The sequence below is a fragment of the Pan paniscus genome, chromosome X (assembly GCF_029289425.2).
Source record: "Pan paniscus chromosome X, NHGRI_mPanPan1-v2.0_pri, whole genome shotgun sequence".
In the NCBI taxonomy this organism is placed as follows: domain Eukaryota; kingdom Metazoa; phylum Chordata; class Mammalia; order Primates; family Hominidae; genus Pan; species Pan paniscus.
Window position 1 is genome coordinate 64,458,896 of NC_073272.2, and position 22,543 is coordinate 64,481,438.

The window sequence follows — 22,543 nt, forward strand, 5'->3', positions numbered from 1 at the left end:
ATAGAAAATGTTGAAGATAAGATACTCGCTGAAAAAGTGTACACACTAAGATTACAATTTCAAAACATACATGCATGTGACTAAATAAGAAAAAGATTTGGAAGAAACACAGTTTCAAGGGCCTTTAATAACATAATTTGAAGCCTGCCTCTGGGAAAGGGCTACAAACTTTTGAAAGGGGTACCCTCTAAGGCATGTTGTTGTCTTCCCACTGGCTCCCTACCATGCTTCTCAGGATCTGCCTAGCCATTATCCCCTTACTCAGATTTGTAGTCTCCTTTCTTCTCCCTCAGTAGCTGATCTTCCCCTCTGCCCCAGTCTATCCTATGGGTGATCCAACTCCACACACTGGACTCTGGCTTCTGCCATCAGCCTGCTTGTCTTCAGTCTCTCTTTTCTCAACATTGCCTGTGCCTCTTGCCTCAAGAGGTAGCCTTCAATGGCACAGAACTACAGAAAGAACTGTTAGGTGGGTAGGATGGTGGGAGAAGTTTCTCTTTCTATACTAAGAAAACATCTTTTCATGTTATTGTATTTTTTTTTTTTTGTAACCTTAGAAATGGGTTAAAAGGTGGGTGTTATCCCATTTGTAGAGAAGGGAATTGAGTGAGGTTCAGGGTGGTAACTTGCCCAGTACCACAGAGCTAGTAAATTGGATGTTGGGATTTGAACCAGGGCTCTCTAACACCAAAGCCTACATACCATTCATACCATCCACTACTCTATATTGCCTTTGAACAGGGTTACCAGGCTGAAGGGCATAAAAACATCAAGGGTTCTTGTTATAGCTCATCAACTGTCTTGCAGAGGGAAGATACTGATTTGTATTGGTTAATTACTTATTTGCTTATATCCCCATCTATCTAGACTTCTATTCTCCTCCTTTTCTAGGTTACGTGAAGATAAATCTGAACTTTGCCTGCTCCCGTAACCATTTTACCGATGGGAAAACTAAGATTCAGAGTAGTATAGTGTCTCACCCTAAGTGTCATACAACCAGTTAGGGCAGTGCTGGGCCAAGAACCTATTTCTGCAGACAAAGTCATATCATAAAAGAAGCATGTGCTTTAGACTCAGACTTCAATTATAAATCCTGGTTCTGCCTCTGATTAACTATTTGCTTTTGGACAATAATAACAACTGTATTTTAACTATATTTATTGAGCACTTACTATGTATTAATTATAGAGGGTTTCAATATATATTCAGTCAATAATTATTTATTGAATACTTATCATGTGCCAGGCATTGTACTAGGTACTAGGGATAGAGCAGAGAACAAGACAGTATATAGACAGCAAGTTTCATCTAATGAAGAAAATCGATCCTGAACACAAGGTTGTATGTAAAATCATATTAGTGGTAGGGAGGAGATGCAGAATGTGATAGAAGGATACAACAAAGGGACCTAACATAGTCTGAGGGACACTATAGGGTAAAGGGGACAGTCAGAGGAGGCTTCCCTGAGAACTGAGGATGTGAAATCTAAGCTGAGACCTGAAGAATCAATAGGAGTTCGCTGGTGAGTGCAGGTGGGCACACAGGAGAACAGTCCAGACAAAAAGAATAGCATGAGTAATGGCCCCACAGAAGAATAATATGGCACATTAAAGGAACTGAGTGAAGAGCAGTGTGGCTGGAGCACCTACTGCAAGAGGGAGAGGGGCCTAGATAAAACTAGGGAGGTTGACAGGGCCTAAAACATAGCTTGGAGACTGGGACGAGTTGGGACTTTTATCCTCAGTGGAAGGGGGAATTTTATAATTTTAAGCACCGGAAGAGTGACGTTATCTGATCATCTCACTTCACTTCCCTCAGCCTTGGCTTCCTCATCAGTAACACAGGAATAATAATAGCATCTACTTTACACATTATGTGGTGAGGATTAAATGAGCTAAGACATGTAAAGTCACCAAGCAGAGTATGTGGCACATGGTGGGCAGTCAACAAATGATAGGGTCCTTCTTTCTCCACTCTGCCCAACTCTTCCACCATGGATATCTCCTTCACCAGAGTGGTTTCCACTACAGCAAATAGGGTTTGTGTGTGTGCACATGCATGAGTGGCCAGGTATATTGCTGGTTACTGAGATTAAAATAATAATCATTAGTGGGAGAATGGGAAGGGAATAAAGGTTGAAAAATTACCTATTGGGTACAATGTTCACTATTTGGGTGATGGGTACACTAGAAGCCCAAACCTCAATATTATGCAACATATTCATATAACAAATGTACACATGTAGTCCCTGAATCTAAAATTAAAAAATATATTAGCTAAAGCCACATAAAAATGTCAACATAAATAACAGCATTTTATGAAGCTGACCCAAGCCTTCCCAATTTGTAATTAATTCGATTAAGATGAAAGTAACTACCACTAACTGAAATCAGGGGTAAGAGGGTATCTCCCATTGCCATTTAATAGAAATCAGCATAGTGCAGCTAGCCCTGCTTGGATGAGTCCCTTTTATGTAATCCTCCCTCCTCCCTCCATGCCTACTTCTGTTTACAGAAACCCATGTTATTGGGCAAGAGACATTAATGCCAAAATAAACCAAAGATTTTTCACCTCATGTGTCCAGGGTCACAGTTAAGTGCTGACTTGACATGGAAAATCAAAGGCACAAAGCCTTCCTCAAAGCACCAGTGGCATTTCCTCTCTCTGGGGTGAAGGGCTGCCCCCAGCAAGATGGCAGCTTAATCCTTTGGGTACAAGGTACATAGCCACAATGTCTGCCTCCATCCAAGGTGTTTGGGAGCCTTTGTCTATTGCCTGCTGTGGCAAGAAATACCAAGGACCAAGACCCTGACTAAAGGGCAGAAGGGCCAAGACTCCTTGTTAGGAGAGGGAAATATGTTTACGAAGACAGGTTTCAGAAAGAGCCTCTATTTACTATTTGTAAAGTCAGTTTCTCTGAGGGAAGCCTGGTCCTTGCTTTAGTGGAGGGACAACAATGTCACTGCAGGCTTTGATGGTGCCATTAATATCTTTCAATAGTGGTGCATCAAGTGCAGGGCAGTAACAACAGTCTACCCTGGGGTGAAGACAATAAGGGGGTATGCTGTGTGTAGAAAATTAAAATATAAAAATAAAACCAACTAAAGTTGGTCTACTCTTTATTACCACCATGCAATGGCAATCTCAAACAATGTCTATTAAAGGACATCTAGACTCACTCTAATTTTTGGTAATTATGAAGAAAGCCACTATGAATATCCATGTACAAGTTTTAGGGTAACCATAAGTTTTCATCCAAGAGTACAATTGCTGGGTTATATGATAATTGCACATTTAGCTTTTCAATAAACTGCCCAACTGTTCCAGAGTGTGTCATTTCACATGCCCACCAGCAAAATATGAGTGATCCAGTCCCTCCACCTGGCCAACTATTTTATTTTAACTATCATAATAAATATGTAGTGATACTTCAAAGTGATCTTAATTTGCATTTCCCTAATGCCCACTGATGTTCAACACCTTTCCACATACTTATTTGCCATCCATATATCCTTTTCTATGAAATGTCTGCTCATGTCTTTGGTTCATTTTCTAACTGGATTACCATTGACCCTTGAAGAACATGGGTTTGAACTGCATAGATTCACTTGTACATGGATTTTTTTCAACAAAATATGGATCAAAAATATAGTATTCGCAGGATGTAATACCTGCATATATGGAGGGCTGACTTTTTGTATGCCCAGGGCTGACTGTAAGATTGAGTATGGATATGTGCAAATTTTGGTACAGGTAGAGGCCTAGGACCAATCCCCTATATACACTGAGGGACAACCGTATTTGTTTTCTCACTGTTGAGTTTTAATACTTCTTTATATATTCTAGATTTGAGTATTTCCGCAGACATGTGGCTGAAAATATTTTCTCCCACGGAGTAGCTTGCCTTTTTGTCACCTTGAAAGGGTCTTTGGAAGAGTATTTAAATTTTTTTTTAAAGTCCAATTTATCAAATTTTTCTTTCTTTTTTTTATTATTATACTTTAAGTTCTGGGACACATGTGCAGAACATGCAGGTTTGTTACATAGGTATACATATGCCATGGTGGTTTGCTGCACCGATCAACCCGTTATCTACATTAGGTATTTCTCCTAATGCTATCCCTACCCTAGCCCCCCACCCCGACAGGCCCCAGTGTGTGATGTTCCCCTCCCTGTGTCCATGTGTTCTTTTTGTTCAACTACCACTTATGAGTGAGAACATGTAGTGTTTAGTTTTCTGTTCCTGTGTTAGTTTGCTGACACTGGTGGTTTCCAGCTTCATCCATGTCCCTGCAAAGGACATAAACTCATCCATTTTTATGGCTGCATAGTATTCCAAGGTGTATAAGTGCCACGTTTTCTTTATCCAGTCTATCACTGATGGGCATTTGGGTTGGTTCCAAGTCTTTGCTATTGTGAACTGTGTTGCAATAAACATATGTGTGCGTGTGTCTTTATAGTACAATGATTTATAATCCTTTGGGTATATATCCAGAAATGGAATTGCTGGGTCAAATGGTATTTCTGGTTCTAGATCCTTGAGGAATCACCACACTGTCTTCCACAATGGTTGAACTAATTTACACTTCCACCAACAGTGTAAACACATTCCTATTTCTCCACATAATCAGCATCTGTTGTTTACAGACTTTTTAATGATCACCATTCTAACTGGTGTGAGATAGTATCTCATTTTGGTTTCGATTTGGATTTCTCTAATGACCAGTGATGAGCTTTTTGCATATGTTTGACGGCCACTTAAGTGTCTTCTTTTGAGAAGTGTCTGTTCATATCCTTCACCCACTTTTTGATGGGGTTCTTTCTTTTATTCTTGTAAATTTGTTTAAGTTCCTTGTAGATTCTGGATATTAGACTTTTGTCAGATGGATAGATTGCAAAAATTTTTTCTGTAGTTTGCCTGTTCACTCTGATGATAGTTTTTTTCGCTATGCAGAAGCTCTTTAGTTTAATTACATCCCATTTGTCAATTTTGGCTTTTGTTGCCATTTCTTTTGGTGTTTTAGTCATGAAGTCTTTGCCCATGCCTATGTCCTGAATGGTATTGCCTAGGTTTTCTTCTAGGAATTTTATGGTTTTAGGTCTTACATTTAAGTCTGTAATCCATCTTGAGTTAATTTTTGTATAAGGTGTAAAGAAGGTGTCCCGTTTAATTTTTCTGCATATGGCTAGCCAGTTTTCCCAACACCATTTATTAAATAGGGAATCCTTTCCACATCACTTGTTTTTGTCAGGTTTGTCAAAGATCAGATGGTTGTAGATGTGTGGCATTAAATCCAAGGACTCTGTTCTGTTCCATTGGTCTATATCTCTGTTTTGGTACTAGTACCATGCTGTTTTGGTTACTGCGGACTTGTAGTATAGTATAGTGATGTTAAGCGGGTTTTTCATATGATTATTAGCCATTTCTATATCTTCTTTTGAGAATTTCCTATTCATGTCCTTTGCCTGCTTTCTCCTTCTTCTTCTTCTTCCTCCTCCTCTTCTTCTTCTCCTCCTTCTCCCCCTCCTCCTCTTCTTCTTCTCCTCCTTCTCCCCCTCCTCCTCTTCTTCTTCTTCTCCTCCTTCTCCTTCTTCTTTTCTTCTTCTTTTCTTCTTCTCTTCTCTTCTTTTCTTCTTCTTCTTCTTCTTCTTCTTCTTCTTCTTCTTCTTCTTCTTCTTCTTCTTCTTCTTCTTCTCCTCCTCCTCCTCCTCCTTCTCCTTCTTCTCCTTCTTTTCTTCTCCTTCTCCTTCTTCTTTCTTTTTTTTTTTTTTTTGAAGCACAGTCTCACTCTGTCACCCAGGCTGAGGTACAGTGACATGATCTCGGCTCACTGCAACCTCCACCTCTCAGGCTCAAGCAATTCTCATGCCTCAGCCTCCCAAATACCTGGGACCACAGGCAGAAGCCACCGTGCCAGCTAATTTTTGTGTTTTCTTTTTAGTAGAGGCAGGATTTCGCCATACTGGCCAGGCTAGTCTCAAACTCCTGGCCTCCAGTGATCTGCCTTCCTTGGACTCCCAAAGTTGTGGGACTACAGGCGTGAGTCACTGCACCTGCCCCTTTGCCCACTTTTTGATGGGATTTTTTTTGTTGTTTTTGCTTATTTGTTTGAGTTCCTTGTAGATTCTGGGTATTAGTCCTTTGTCAGATACATAGTTTGCAAATATTTTCCCCCACTCTATAGGCTGTCTGTTTACTCTGCTGATAATTTCACTGTACAGAAGATTTTTAGTTTAATTAGGTCCCATTTATTTATTTTTGTTTTAGTTGCATTTGATTTTGGAGTCTTAGTCATGAATTCTTTGCCTAAGCCAATGTCCAGAAAAGTTTCCCAATGCTACCTTCTAGTATTTTTATAGTTTCAGTTCTTAGATTTAAATATTTGATCCATTTTGAGTTAATTTTTGTATAAGGTGAGAAGTGAGGATCTAGTTTCATTCTTCTACATGTGGCTTGCCAGTTTTCCCAGCACCATTTATTGAATAGGGTGTCCTTTCCCCACTTTATGTTTTTGTATGCTTTGTCAATACTTACAGAAGGCCATAAGTATTTGGCCTTATTTCTGGGTTTTCTATTCTCTTTCATTGGTCTTCATGCCTACTTTTATACCATTACCATGCTGTTTTGGTAGCTTATAGCTTTGTAGTATAATTTGATGTCGGGAAATGTGATGCTTCCAGATTTGTTCCTTTTTCTTAGTCTTGCTTTAGCCATGTGGGCTCTCTTTTGGTTCCATATGAATTTTTGATTGCTTTTTTCTTGTTCTGTAAAGAATGATGATGGTATTTTGATTAGAATTGCATTGAATCTGTGGATTACTTTGGGCAGTATGGTCATTTTCATATTATTGATTCTACCCCTCCATGAGCATGGAATATGTTGCCATTTGTTTGTGTCATCTATGATCTTTTTTAGGAGTGTTTTGTAGTTTTCCTTGCAGATATCTTTCACCTCCTTGGTTATTTCTAAATATCTTATTATTATTATTTTTGCGGCTGTTGTAAAATGGGTTGACTTCTTGATTTAATTCTCAGCTTAGTCATTGTTGGTATATAGCAGTGCTACTGATTTGTGTACATTGATGTTGTATCCTGAGACTTTACTGAATTCGTTTATCAGGTCAAGGAGCTTTTGGATTATTCTTTAGGGTATTCTAGGCATATGATCATATCATTGGCAAACAGTGACATTTTGACTTCCACTTTTCCAATTTGGATGCTCTTTACTTCTTTCTCTTGTCTGATTACACTGGCTATGACTTCCAGTAGTATGTTCAATAGAAGTGGTGACAATAGGCATCCTTGTCTTGTTCCAGTTCTCACGGGGAATGTTTTCAGTTTTTCCCCATTCAGTATAATGTTGCCTGTGGGTATGTCATAGATGGCTTTTATTATCTTGAGGTATGTCTCTTCTATGCCAGTTTTTTTGAGTGTTTTTACAAAAAAAGGGATAATTTTATCAGATGCTTTTTCTGCATCTATTGAGCTAATCATATGATTTTTTATTTTGATTCTGTTTATGTGATGTATCACATTTATTGACTTGTGTATGTTAAACTATACCTGCATCCCTATGATAAAACTGACTTGATCATGGTGTATTATCTTTTTAATATGCTGCTGGATTTGGGTAGCTAGTATTTTGCTGAGGATTTTTGAATCTATGTTCATCAGGGTATTGGTCTGTAGCGTTTTTGGTTGTGTTCTTTCTTGGTTTGGGTATTGGGGTGACACTGGCTTCATAGAATGATTTAATGAGGATTTCTTCTTTTACTGTCTTTTGGAATGGTTTCAGTAGGATTGGTACCAATTCTTATTTGAATGTCTGATAGAATTCAGCTGTGAATCCATCTGGTTCTGAACTTATTTTGTTGGCAATTTTAAAATTACAGTTTCAATCTTGCTTTTTGTTATTGGTCTGTTCAGGGTTTCTGTTTCTTCCTGATTTAATCTAGGAGGTTGTATATTTCCAGGAACTTGTCCACATCCTCTACACATTCTAGTTTGTGTGCAAAAAGGTGTTCATAGTACACTTCAATAATCTTTTGTATTTCCATGGTATCAGTTGTAATATCTCCAGTCTCATTTCTGATTGAGTTCATTTGGATCTTTTCTTGGTTAATCTCACTAACAGTCTATCAATTTTGCTTATCTTTTCAGAGAATCAGCTTTTTGTTTCATTTATCTTTTGCATTGTTTTTGTTTGTTCCAGTTTCATTGAGTTTTGCTCTGATCTTTGTTATTTCTTTTCTTCTGCTGGGTTTGAGTTTAGTTTGTTCTTGTTTCCCTTGTTCCTTGAGGTGTGACATTGGGTTGTCCATTTGTGCTCTTTCAGACTTTTTGATTTACGCATTTAACACCATGAACTTTTGTCTTAGCACCACTTTTGCTGTATCCCACAGGTTTTTGTAAGCTGTGTAACTATTATCATTCATTTCAAATAATTTTTAAATTTCTATCTTGATTTCATTGTTGACCCAAAGCTCATTCAAGAGCAGATTACTTACTTTCCATGTATTTCTATAGTTTTGAGGGTTCTTTTTGAAGTTGATTTCCAATTTTATTCCCCTGTGGTCTGAGAAAATGCTTGATATAATTTTGATTTTCTTAAATTTATAGAAACTTGTGGTGTGACCTATGATATGGTCTATCTTGGAGAATGTTCCATACACTGAAAAAAAGAACGTATATTCTGTAGTTGTTGGAAAGAATGTTTTGTAAATATATGTTAAGTCTATTTGTTCTAGGGTATAGTTTAAGTCCACTGTTTCTTTGTTGACTTTCTGTCTTGATGATCTGTCTAGTGCTGTAAGTATAGTATTGAAGTCCTCCAATATTATTGTGTTGTTGTTTATCTCATTTCTTATGTCTAGTACCAATTGTTTTATAAGTTTAGGTGCTCCAGTGTTAGGTGCATATAATTTAGGATGGTGATATTTTCCTGTTGGACTAATCCTTTTATCATTATACAATGTCCTTGCTTGTCTTTCTTTTTTAAACTGTTGTTGCTTTAAAGTCTGTTTTGTCTGATATAAGAATAGCTACTCCTGCTTGCTTTTGGTTTCCATTTGTGTGGAATATTTTTTACCACCCCTTTACCTTAAGCTTACATGAGTCCTTATGCATTAGGTGAGTCTCTTGAAAACAACACATACTTGGTTGGTGGTTTATTTAATTCATTCTGCTATTATGTATCTTTTAAGTGTAGCGTTGAGGCCCATTTACATTCGATGTTAGTATTGAAATGTGAGGTACTGTTGTACTCATCATGTAGTTGTTGCCTATATGTTTTGGATTTTTTTCATTGTGTTACTGTTTTATAGGCCCTGTGAGATTTATGCTTTAAGAAGGTTATATTTTGGTGTATATCAAGGTTTTCTTTCAACATTTAGAACTCCTTTTAGCATTTATTGTAGTGCTTGTTTGGGGGTGGCAAATTCTGTCAGGATTTGTTTTTGAAGAAGACTTTATCTTCCTTTCATTTATGAAACTTAGTTTTGCTAGATAGAAAATTTTAGGGTGACATTATTTTGTTTCAGGAGGTGAAAGGTAAGACTCCAATCCCTTCTGACTTGTAAAGCTTCTGCTGAGAAATCTGCTGTTAATCTGATAGGTTTTGCTTTATAGGTTATCTTTTATCTCACAGCTCTTAAAATTATGTTTTTTTAATCTTGACTTTAGATAACCTGATGACCCTGTGCCTTAATGATGATGGTTTTGGAATGAATTTCCCAGGAGTTCTTTTGACTTCTTCAGTTTGGATGTCTAGACCTCTAGCAAGGCCAGGGAAGTTTTCCTCAATTATTCCCTCAAATAAGTTTTCCAAACTTTTAGATTTCTGTTCTTTCTTAGAATCACCACTTATTCTTAGGTTTGGTCATTTTACATAATCCCATATTCCTTGGAGACTTTGTTCATTTATTTCATTCTTTTTTATTTGTATTTGTCTGTTTGGGTTATTTCAAAAGTCTTGTCTTCAAGCTCTGAAATTCTTTCTTCTACTTGTTCTAGCTTATTGTTAAAATTTTCCACTGTATTTTGTATTTCCCTAAGTGTGTCTTTCATTTCCAGTAGCTCTCATTGTTTTTTCCTTTATAATATCTATTCCTCTGAAAAAATTTTAATTATATCCTGATTTTTTAAAATTTAAGTTGGTTTTCACCTTTCTCTGTTGTCTTCTTGAGTAGCTTACTAATCAACCTTATGAATTCTTTATCTGGCACTTCAGAGATTTCTTCTTGGTTTGGATCCAATGCTGGGGAGCTAGTAGGATCTTTTCAGGATGATTTAGAACCCTGTCTTGTCATATTACCAGAATTCCTTTCCTGGTTCCTTCTCATTTGGGTAGACTAATCAAATTGTTCTTGAATTTATTTTTTATTGGACTGTGGTTTTTTTTAACTTCTTTTTTTCTTTCTTAAGGATCATACGTCAATATTTATTTTAGCCTAGTTTGATTCTTGGTGATTTTAGGATGAAAACTCTGTATGAGTTCCTTATTTATAGAGAATCTTTTCCAACTGGCTTTCCCAGATGATGGTTTTAGTAGTTAAGTTCTTGGTGTGTGGGCAAGTTCACTGTTTCTTATGGGGTCAGAATGGCAGGGATCTCTTAAAGCTTATTTCCTTCTCTCATGGTGTACACTTTATTTGTTTATTTAATTTTCCCCCATTTTTATACTTGCTGAGTTGATGATTCAGGCTTCAGGTCAAGAGGAAACGTATTCCTGTATAGGCATCAGTTGTAGCTAAGGCAGGTGAGATGTCATACATAATGGTAGGCTAAGACCCCAGACTTGATAAGGGTGTTGGAGGAGCTCTCAATGAGATGTGCTGAGGTTTTATAAGGGTGAAGAGTGGAAGCTACATCAATTCCCCTGCCAGGCAAGCAGGAAAGCTATCCACCTCACAGCCTCACCCTTGTCCCAGTGTTTTGGCTATTCAGATCAGATGGACACCTCTGTTCCTATCAGCAGAGAGACCTGGGAGAGAAGACCTGCTATTCAGATTCTGTTGTCCCACAGGGTGTTACCTTGTTGTGGTCCCTTCTGCTAGGACTGTGGCTTCCTGAGAAACAGATTGCAGTGACTGGAAGATTCTCCTTAAACATGTGGAATATTCTCCAAAATTTTTAACATTTTTACTCCATTGTAACATCTGGGCCTGAAGATTCAATTTTTGGAAACTGTTAAATTACAAATTCAATTTCCTAAATAGTGACATAGGGTTATTCAAATTCTCTAATATATTGTGGGTGAACTGTGGTAGTGTTTGGATAAACTGGTCCATTTCATGCAACTTGTCCAATTTACACGTACACAGTTGTTCACAGTTGTTATTATTTTGATGCCTGTGGGGTCTGCAGCAATATCCTCTATTTCATTCCTGATATCAGAAAATTTTTGTCTTGATTGCTGGCAAGATGGCCAAATAGGAACAGCTCTGTCTGCAGCTCACAGTGAGATCAAAACAGAAGGTGGGTGATTTCTGCATTTCCAACTGAGGTACACAGTTCATCTCATTGGGACTGGTTGGACAGTGGGTGCAGACCAAGAAGGACGAGCCAAAGCAAGGTGGGGCATCGCCTCAACTGGGAAGTGCAAGGGGTCGGGGAACTCCATCTCCCAGCCAAGGGAAGCCATTAGGGACTGCATTGTGCACCATAACTCAAATACTGTGCTTTTCCCACAGTCTTCACAACCCGCAGACCAGGAGATCCCCTTCGGTGCCTACACCACCAGGACCCTGGGTTTCCAGCACAAAACTGGGTGGCCCTTTGGGCAGATGCCGAACTAGCTGCAGGGGTTTTTTTTTTTTCCCCCATACCTTAAGGGCCAGCGAGAAAAAAATGTTCACTCCCCTGGAAAGCGGCTGAAGCCAGGGAGCCAAGTAGTCTTGCTCAGTGGGTTCCAACCCCATGGATCCCAGCAAACTAAGATCCACTGGCTTGAAATTCTCTCTGCCAGCACAGCAACAGTCTGATACCGACTGGGACACTTGAGTTTGGTGGGAGGAGGGGCGTCCACCATTTCTGAGGCTTGAGTAGGCAGTTTTCCCCTCACAGTGTAAAGAAGCCTCAGGGAAGTTCGAAATGGGCAGAGCCCATGGCAGCTCAGCAAGTTTGCTGTGGCCAGACTGCCAGATTTCTCCTCTCTGGGCAGGGCATCTCTGAAAAAAAGGCAGGAGCCCCAGTCAGGGACTTATAGATAAAACCCCTATCTCCCTGGGACAGAGCACCAGTGGGAAGGGGCGGTGGTGGATACAGCTTCAGCAGACTTAAAGGTCCCTGTGTGACAGCTCTGAAGAGAGCAGTGGACCTCCCAGCACAGCATTCAAGCTCTGCTAAGGGACAGATTGCCTCCTCAAGTGAGTCCCTGACCCCCATGTTTCCTGAGTGGGAGATACCTCTCAGTAGGGGCCAACAGACTCCTCATACAGGAGAGCTCTGGCTGGCATCTGGCAGGTGCCCCTCTGGGAGAAAACTTCCAGAGGAAAGAACAGGCAGCAATCGTTGCCATTCTTCAGCCTCTGCTGGTGATACCCAGGCAAACAGGGTCTGGAGTGGACCTCCAGCAAATTCCAGCAGACCTGCAGCAGAGGGGCCCGACTGTTAGAAGGAAAACTAACAAACATAAAGGAATAACACATCCACTCAGAGACCCCATTCTAAGGTCACTAACATAAAAACCAAAGGTAAATAAATCTACAAAGATGAAAACCAGAATGCCTCTTCTCCTCTAAAGGATCACAACTCCTCATCAGCAAGGGAACAAAACCAGACGGAGAATGAGTTTGATGAACAGACAGAATTAGGCTTCGGAAGGTGGGTAATAACAAACTCCTCTGAGCTAAAGGAGCATGTTCTAACACAATGCAAGGAAGCTAAGAACATTGAAAAAGGTTAGAGGAATTGCTAACTAGAATAACCAGTTTAGAGAAGAACATAAATGACCTGATGGGGATAAAAACCATGGCACAAGAACTTCGTGAAGCATACACAAGAATCAATAGTGGAATCGACCAAGCAGAAGAAAGTATATCAGAGATTGAAGATCAAATTAATGAAATAAAGCGTGAAGACAAGATTAGAGAAAAAAGAATAAAGAGGAACAAACAAAGCCTCCAAGAAATATGGGACTATGTGAAAAGACCAAACCTATGTTTCATTGGTGTACCTGAAAGTGGTGGGTAGAATGGAACCAACAGGGAAAACACTCTTCAGGATATTATCCAGGAGAACTTCACTAGCCTAGCAACACAGACCAACATTCAAATTCAGGAAATACAGAGAACACCTCAAAGATACTCCTTGAGAAGAGCAACCCCAAGACATATAATCATCAGATTCACCAAGGTTGAAACAAAGGAAAAAATGTTAAGGGAAGCCAGAGAGAAAGGTCAGGTTACCCACAAAGGGAAGCCCATCAGACTAACAGCAGATCTCTCTGCAGAAACCCTAGAAGCCAGAAGATAGTGGGGGCCAGTATTCAACATTTTTAAAGAAAAGAATTTTAAACCCAGAATTTCATATCCACCCAAACTAAGCTTCATAATTGAAGGAGAAAAAAAATCCTTTACAGACAAGAAAATGCTGAGAGATTCTGTCACCACCAGGCCTGCCTTACAAGACCTCCTGAAGGAAGCACTAAACATAGAAAGAAACAACAGGTACCAGTCACTGCAAAAACAACAAATTGTAAAGACCATTGACACTATGAAGAAACTGCAACAAATGGGCAAAATAACCAGCTAGCATCAAATTGACAGAATCATATTCACACCTAACAATATTAACCTTAAATGTAAACGAGCTAAATGCCCCAGTTAAAAGACACAGACTGGCAAAATGGATAAAGAGTCAAGATCCATCAGTGTGCTGTATTCAGGGGACCCATCTCACATGCAAAGACACACATAGGCTCAAAATAAAGAGACAGAGTAATATTTACCAAGCAAATGGAAAGAAAAAAAAAAGCTGGGGTAGCAATCCTAATCTCTGGTAAAGCAGACTTGAAACTAACCTGTTGGTTGTGTTTGTTGGTCAAAAGAGACAAAGAAGGGCATTACATAATGTTAGAGGGATCAATGCAACAAGAGGAGCTAACTATTCTAAATATATATGCACCAATACAGGAACACCCAGATTCATAAAGCAAGTTCTTAGAGACCTGCAAAGAAACACAGACTCCCACACAATAATAGTGGGAGAATTTAACACCCCACTGTCAATATTAGACACATCAATGAAACAGAGAATTAACAAGAATATTCAGGACTTGAACTCAGCTCTAGACCAAGCTGACCTAATAGATATCTACAGAACTCTCCACTCCAAACCAAAAGAATATATATTCTTCTCAGCACCTCATTGCACTTATTCTAAAATTTACCACATAATTAGAAGTAAAACACTCCTCAGCAAATGCAAAACAATGAAAATCATAACAGTCTCTCAGACCACAGTGCAATTAAATTAGAACTCAGAATTAAGAAATTCACTCAAAACCACACAACTACATGCAAACTGAACAATCTGCTCCTGAATGACAACTAGGTAATTAATGAAATGAAGGCAGAAATAAAGATGTTCTTTGAAACCAATGAGAACAGAGACACAACGTACCAGGATCTCTGGGACACAATTTAAGCAGTGTGTAGAGGGGCATTTATACCACTAAATCCCCACAAGAGAAAGCAGAAAAGATCTAAAATTGACACCCTAACATCACAATGAAAAGAACTAGAGAAGCAAGAGCAAACAAATTCAAAAGCTCGCAGAAGACAAGAATTAACTAAGATCAGAACAGAACTGAAGGAGCTAGAGACATGAAAAAACCTTCAAAAAAATCAATGAATTCAAGAGCTGGTTTTTGAAAAAAGTCATCAAAATAGATAGTCTGCTAGCCAGACTAATAAAGAAGAAAAGACAGAAGAATCAAATAGACACAGTAAAAAACGACATAGGGCATATCACTACTGATCCCACAGAAATACAAACTATCATCAGAGAATACTATGAACACCTCTATGCAAATAAACTAGAAAATCTAAAAGAAATGGATAAATTCCTGGACAAATACACCCCCCCCAAGTCTAAACCAGGAAGAAGTCGAATCCCTGAATAGACTAATAACAAGTTCTGAAATGGAGGCAGTAATTAACAGACTACCAACCAAAAAAGTCCAGGACCAGACGGATTCACAGCCGAATTCTACCAGAGGTACAAAGAGCAGCTTATACCATTCCTTCTGAAACTATTCCAAACAACAGAAAAAGAGGGAATACTCTCTAACTTGTTTTATGAGGCCAGCATCATCCGGGTACCAAAACCTGGCAGAGACACAACAAAAAAGGGAAATTTCAGGCCAATATCCCTGATGAACATCGATGTGAAAATCCTCAATAAAATACTGGCAAACCGAATCCAGCAGCACATTAAAAAGCTTATCCACTACGATCAAGTTGGCTCCATACCTGGGATGCAAAGTTAGTTCAACATATGCAAATCAATAAATGCAATCCATCACATAAACATAACCAATGACAAAAAAGTCACATGATTATCTCACTAGATGCAGAAAAGGCCTGTCACATAATTCAACACCCCTTTATGCTAAAAACTCTCAATAAACTAGGTATCAATGAAATGTATCTCAAAATAATAAGAGCTATTTATGACAAACCTACAGCGAATATCATACTTAATGGGCAACAGCTGGAAGCATTTGCTTTGAAAACCGGCACAAGACATGGATGCCCTCTCTCACCACTTCTATTCCACATAGTATTGGAATTTCTGGCCACGACAATCAGGCAAATGAAAGAAATAAAGGGTATTCAAATAGAAAGAGAGGAAGTCAAATTGTCTCTATTTGCAGATGACATGATCATATGTTTAGAAAACCTCATTCTCTCATCTCAAAATCTCCTTAAGCTGATAAGCAATTTCAGCAAAGTCTCAGGATAGAAAATCAATGTGCAAAAATCACAAGCATTCCTATACACCAATAACAGACACACAGAGAGCCAAATCATGAGTGAACTCCCATTCACCATTGCTACTAAGAGAATAAAATACCTAGGAATACAACTTTCAAGGGATGTGAAGGTTATCTTCAAGGAGAACTTCAAACCACTGCTCAAGGAAATAAGAGAGGACACAAACAAATGGAAAAACATTCCATGCTTATGGATAGGAAGAATCAGTATCGTAAAAATTGCCATACTGCCCAAAGTAATTTATAGATTCAATGCTATCCCCATCAAGCTACCATTGACTTTATTCACAGAATTGGAAAAAAACTACTTTTAACTTCATATGGAACCAAAAAAGAGCCCACATAGCCAAGACATTCCTAAGCAAAAAGAACAAAGCTGGAGGCGTTACGATACCTGACTTCAAACTATACTACAAGGTTACAGAAACTGAAACAGCATGCTACTGGTACCGAAACAGATACATAGAACAGAACAGAGGCCTGGGAAATAACACCACACATCTACAACCATCTGATCTTTGACCAACCTGACACAAACAAGCAATGGGGAAAGGATTCCCTATTTAATAAATGGTGTTGGCAAAACTGGCTAGCCAGATGCAGAAAACTGAAACTCGACCCCTTACTTACACCTTATACAAAGATTTACTCAAGATGGATGAAAGACTTAAACATAACACCTAAAATCATAAAAATCCTAGAAGAAAACCTAGGCAATACCATTCAGGACATAGTAATGGGCACAGACTTCATGTCCAAAACACCAAAAATAATGGCACCAAAAGCAAAAATTGACAAAAGGGATCTAACTAAACTAAAGAGCTTCTGCACAGCAAAAGAAACTATTATCAGTGGGAACAGGCAACCTAAAGAATGGGAGAAAATTTTTGCAATTATTATAAAAGCTTCCTTATTTCTCCACATCCTCTCCAGCTTCTGTTGTTTCCTGACATTTTAATGATCACCATTCTAACTGCCATGAGATACTATCACATTTTGGTTTTGATTTGCATTTCTCTAATGACCAGTGATGACGAGCTTTTCTTCATATGTTTGTTGGCCACATAAATGTCTTCTTCTGAGAACTGTCTGTTCATATCCTTCACCCACTTTTTAATGGGGTTGGTTTTTTCTAGTAAACTTGTTTAAGATCCTTGTAGGATCTGGATATTAGACCTTTGTCAGATGGATAGATTGTAAAAATTTTCTCCCATTCTGTAGGTTGCCTGTTCACTCTGATGATAGTTTCTTTTGCTGTGCAGAAGCTCTTTAGTTTAATGAGATCCCATTTGTCAATTTTGCTTTCATTGCAATTGCTTTTGGTGTTCCAGTCATGAAGTCTTTGCCCATGCCTATGTCCTGAATGGTACTGCCTGGGTTTTCTTTTAGGGTTTTCTTTTTTATGATTTTAGGTCTTACATTTAAGTCTTTAATTCATCCTGAGTTAATTTTTGTATAAGGTGTAAGGAAGGGGTCCAGTTTCAGTTTTCTGCATATGGCTAGCCTGTTTTCCCAACACTACATATTAAATGGGGAATCCTTTCCCCACTGCTTGTTTTTGTCAGATTGGTGAAAGATCAGATGGTTGTAGATGTGTGGTGTTATTTCTGAGGCCTCTGTTCTGTTCCGTTGGTCTATATATCTGTTTTGGTACCAGTACCATGGTGTTTTGGTTACCATAGCCTTGTAGTATAATTTGAAGTCAGGTAGCATGATATCCCCAGCTTTGTTCTTTTTGCTTAGGACTGTCTTTGCTATACGGGCTCTTTTTTGGTTCCACATGAAATTTAAAGTACTTTTTCCTAATTCTGTGAATAAATTCAATGGTAGCTTGATGGGAATAGCATTGAATCTATGAATTACTTTGGGCAGTATGGTCATTTTCACGATATTGATTCTTCCTATCCATGAGCATGGAATGTTTTTCCATTTGTTTGTGTCCTCTCTTATTTCCTTGAGCAGTGGTTTGTAGTTCTCTTTGAAGCAGTCCTTCACATCCTTTGTAAGTTGTATTCCTAGGTATTTTATTCTCTTAATAGCAATTGTGAATGGGAGTTCACTCATGATTTGGCTCTCTGTGTGTCTATTATTGGTGTATAGGAATGCTTGTGATTTTTGCACATTGATTTTCTATCCTGAGACTTTGCTAAAGTTGCTTATGAGCTTAAGGAGCTTTGGGCTGAGACAATGGGGTTTTCTGAATATACCATCATGTCATTTGCAAACAGAGACAATTTGACTTCCTCTCTTCCTATTTGAATACCATTATTTCCTTCTCTTGCCTGATTGCCCTGGCCAGAACTTCCAATACTATGTTGACTAGGAGTGGTGAGAGAGGTCATTCTTGTCTTTTGCTGAATTTCAAAGGGAATGCTTCCAGCTTTTGCCCATTCAGTATGATATTGGCTATGGGTTTGTCATAAATAGCTCTTATTATTTTGAGATATGTTCCATCAATACCTAGTTTATGGAATGTTTTTAGCATGAAGAGGTGTTGAATTTTATCGAATGTCTTTTCTGCATCTATTGAAATAATCATGAGGTTTTTGTCATTGTTTCTGTTTATGTGATGGATTACGTTTATTGATTTGCATATGTTGAACTAGCCTTGCATCCCAGGGATGAAACCAACCTGATCATGGTGAATGAGCTTTTTGATGTGCTGCTGGATTCGGTTTGCCAGTATTTCTCATTGATGTTAATCAGCAATATTGGCCTGAAATTTTCTTTGTTATTGTTGTTGCTGTTGTGTCTCTGCCAGGATTTGGTATCAGAATAATGCTGGCCTCATAAAATGAGTTAGGGAGGAGTCCCTCTTTTTCTACTGTTTGGAATAGTTTCAGAAGAAATTGTACCATCTCCTCTTTTTACCTTTGATAGAATTTGGCTGTGAATCCGCCTGGCCCTGGACTTTTTTTTGGTTGGTAGGCTATTAATTATTGCCTCATTTTCAGAAGTTGTTATTGGTGTAATTAGGGATTCAACTTCCCTCTAGTTTAGTCTTGGGAGTGTGTTTGTGTCCAGAAATTTATCCATTTCTTCTAGATTTTTCTAGTTTATTTGCATAAAGGTGTTTTTAGTATTCTCTGATGGTAGTTTTTATTTCCATGGGGTCAGTGTTGATATCCCCTTTATCACTATTTATTGTGTCTATTTGATTCTTCTCTTTTCTTTTTTATTACTCTGGCTAGCCGTCTATTTTGTTAATCTTTCCCAAAACCAGCTCCTGGATTCATTGATTTTTTTTATTATACTTTAATTTCTGGGATACATGTGCAGAATCTGCAGGTTTGTGCCAAGGTGGTTTGCTGCACCCATCAACCTGTCATCTACATTACATATTTCTCCTAATGCTATCCCTCCCCTTGCCCCCCCACCCCCCAACAGGTCCTGGTGTGTGATGTTTCCCTCCTTGTGCCTGTATGTTCTCATTGTTCAACTCCCACTTATGAGTGAGAATATGTGGTGTTTGGTTTTCTGTTCCTGTGTTAGTTTGCTGAGAATGATGGTTTTCAGCTTCATCAATGTCCATGCAAGGGACATGAACTCCTTCTTTTTTCTGGTTGCATAGTATTCCATGGTATATAATGCCACATTTTCATTATCCAGTCTATCATTGATGGGCATTTGCATTGGTCCCAAGTTTTTGCTCTTGTGAATACTGCTGCAATAAGCAAACATGTGCATGTGTCTTTATAGTACAATGATTTAGAATCCTTTGGGTATATACCCTGTAATGGGATTGCTGGGTCAGATGGTATTTCTAGTTAGATCCTTGAAGAATCGCCACACTGTCTTTCACAAGGGTTGAACTAATTTACACTCCCACCAACAGTGTAAAAGTGTTCCTATTTCTCCACATCCTCTACTGCATCTTTTGTTTCCTGACTTTTTAATGATCACCATTCTAAGTGGTGTGAGATGGTATCTCATTGTGGTTTTGATATGCATTTCTCTAATGACCAGTGATGATGAGCTTTTTTTCATGTTTGTTGGCTGCATAAATGTCTTCTTTTGAAGTTGTATGGTTTTGAATGAGTTTCTTAATCCTGAGTTCTAATTTGATCACACTGTGGTCAGAGAGACTGTTTGTTATCATGTCTGTTCTGTTGTATTTGCTGAGTGTTTTACTTCCTTTATGTGGTTGATTTTAGAAAAAGTGCTATGTGGTGCTGAGAAGAATGTATATTCTGTTGATCTGGAGTGAAGAGTTCTGTAGATGTCTATTAGGGCCACTTGGGCTAGAGCTGAGTTCAAGTCCTGAATATCCTTGTATTTTTTTCCATCTCATTGATATGTCTAACATTGAGAGTGGGGTGTTAAAATTTCCCATGATTATTGTGTGGAAGTCTTAGTCTCTTTGTAGCTCTCTAAGAACTTGCTTGGTGCTCCTGTATTGGGTGCATATATATTTAGGATAGGTAGCTCTTCTTGTTGCATTGATCCCTTTTCCATCATGTAATATCCTTCTTTGTCTTTCTTGATCTTTGTTGTTTAAGGTCTGTTTTATCAGAAACTAGGATTGCAGCACCTGCTTTTTTTTGCTTTCCATTTGCTTGGTAAATATTCATCCATCCCTTTATTTTGAGCGCATGTGTATCTTTGCACATGAGATGGGTCTCCTTAATACAGCACAGAGATGGGTCTTGAGTCTTTTTAATCCAATTTGCCAGTCTCTGTCTTTTAATTGGGGAATTTAGCCTGTTTACATTTAAGGTTAATATTGTTATGAGTGAATCTGATCCTGTAATCATGATGCTAGCTGGTTTGTTGCACAATAGTTGATGCAGTTTCTTCCTAGTGTCATTGGTTTTTGTATTTTGGTACGTTTTTGCAGTGGCTGGTACCAGTTTTTCCCTTCCATATTTAGTGCTTCCTTCAGGAGCTCTTGAATGGTAGGCCTGGTGGTGACAAAATCCCTCAGCATTTGCTTGTCTGTAAAGGATTTTCTTTCTCCTTTGCTTGTGAAGCTTATTTTAGCTGGATATGAAATTCTGGGTTAAAATTTTTTTCTTTTTTTTTTTTTTTTTTTTTTTGAGATGGAGTCTCGCTCTGTTGCCCAGGCTGGAGTGCAGAGGCGTGATCTCGGCTCACTGCAAGCACTGCCTCTCAGGTTCATGCCATTCTCCTGCCTCAGCCTCCTGAGTAGCTGGGACTACAGGTGCCTGCCACCATGCCTGGCTAATTGTTTTGTATTTTTTTAGCAGAGACGGGGTTTCACCATGTTAGCCAGGATGGTCTCAATCTCAAAATTTTTTTTCTTTAAGAATGTTGAATATTGACCCCCACTCTCTTCTTGCTTCTAGGGTTTCTGCAGAGAGATCCACTGTTAGTCTGATGGGCTTCTTTTGTTGGTAACCTGACCTTTTTCTCTGTCTGCCTTTAGCATTTTTTCCTTTGTTTCAACCTTGGTGAATCTGACACTTATGTGTCTTAGGGTTGCTCTTCTTGAGGAGTATCTTAGTGGTGCTCTCTGCACTTTCTGAATTTGAATGTTGGCCTGTCTTGCTAAGTTGGGAAGTTCTTCTGGATAATATCCTGAAGAGTGTTTTCCAACTTGGTTCCATTCTCCCCATCACTTTTAGGTACACCAGTCAATCATAGATTTAGTCTTTTCACATAGTCCCATATTTCTTGGAGGCTTTGTTCGCTCCTCTTCATTTTTTTTCTCTAATCTTGTCTTCATGGTTTATTTCTTAAAGTTGGTCTTCAATCTCTAATATCTTTTCTTCTGCTTCATTGATTTGGCTATTGATTCTTGCGTATGCTTCATGAAGTTCTCGTGCTGTGTTTTCAGCTCCATCAGGTAATTTATCTTTTTCTCTAAACTGGTTATTCTAGTTAGCAGTTCTTGTCAACTTTTATAAAATTTCTTAGCTTCCTTGCATTGGGTTAGAACATGCTCCTTTAGCTCAGAGAAGTTTGTTATTACCCACCTTCTGAAGCCTACCTCTGTCATTTCGTCAAACTCTTGCTCCATCCAGTTTCGTGCCCTTGCTGGCGAGGAGTTGTGATCCTTTGTAGGAGAGGTGGCATTGTAGATTTTGGAATTTTCATCTTTTTTGCACTAGTTTTTCCTCATCTTCGTGTATTTATTTAACTTTGATCTTTGACTTTAATGACCTTTAAATGGGGTTTTTGTGTGGGCGTCCTTTATGTTGATGTTGATGTTATTGCTTTGTGTTTGTTAGTTTTCCTTCTAACAGTGAGTCCCCTCTTCTGCAGTCTGCTGGAGTTTGCTGGTGGTCCACTCCAGATCCTATTAGCCTGGGTATCACCAGTGGAGGCTGCAGAAGAGCAAAGATTGCCACCTGCTCCTTCCTCTGGAAACTTCATCCCAGAGGGGCACCTGCCAGATGCCACCCTGACCTCTCCTGTATGCGGTGTCTGCTGACTCCTGCTGGGAGGTGTCTCCCAGTCAGGAGGCACAGGCGTCAGGGACCCACTTGACAAGGCAGTCCATCCCTTAGCATAGCTCTAGCACTCTGATGGGAGATCCTCTGCTCTCTTCAGAGCTGGCAGGCAGGAACATTTAAGTCTGCTGAA

At 38.9% G+C, this 22,543-nt stretch overlaps 1 protein-coding gene across 4 annotated transcripts in view; it reads right to left on the bottom strand.

Moving 5' to 3' along the window:
• Window positions 1–22,543, bottom strand: part of ZC4H2 (zinc finger C4H2-type containing) — a 118,327-nt gene that overhangs the window by 6,766 nt on the left and 89,018 nt on the right. The window lies entirely within an intron of this gene.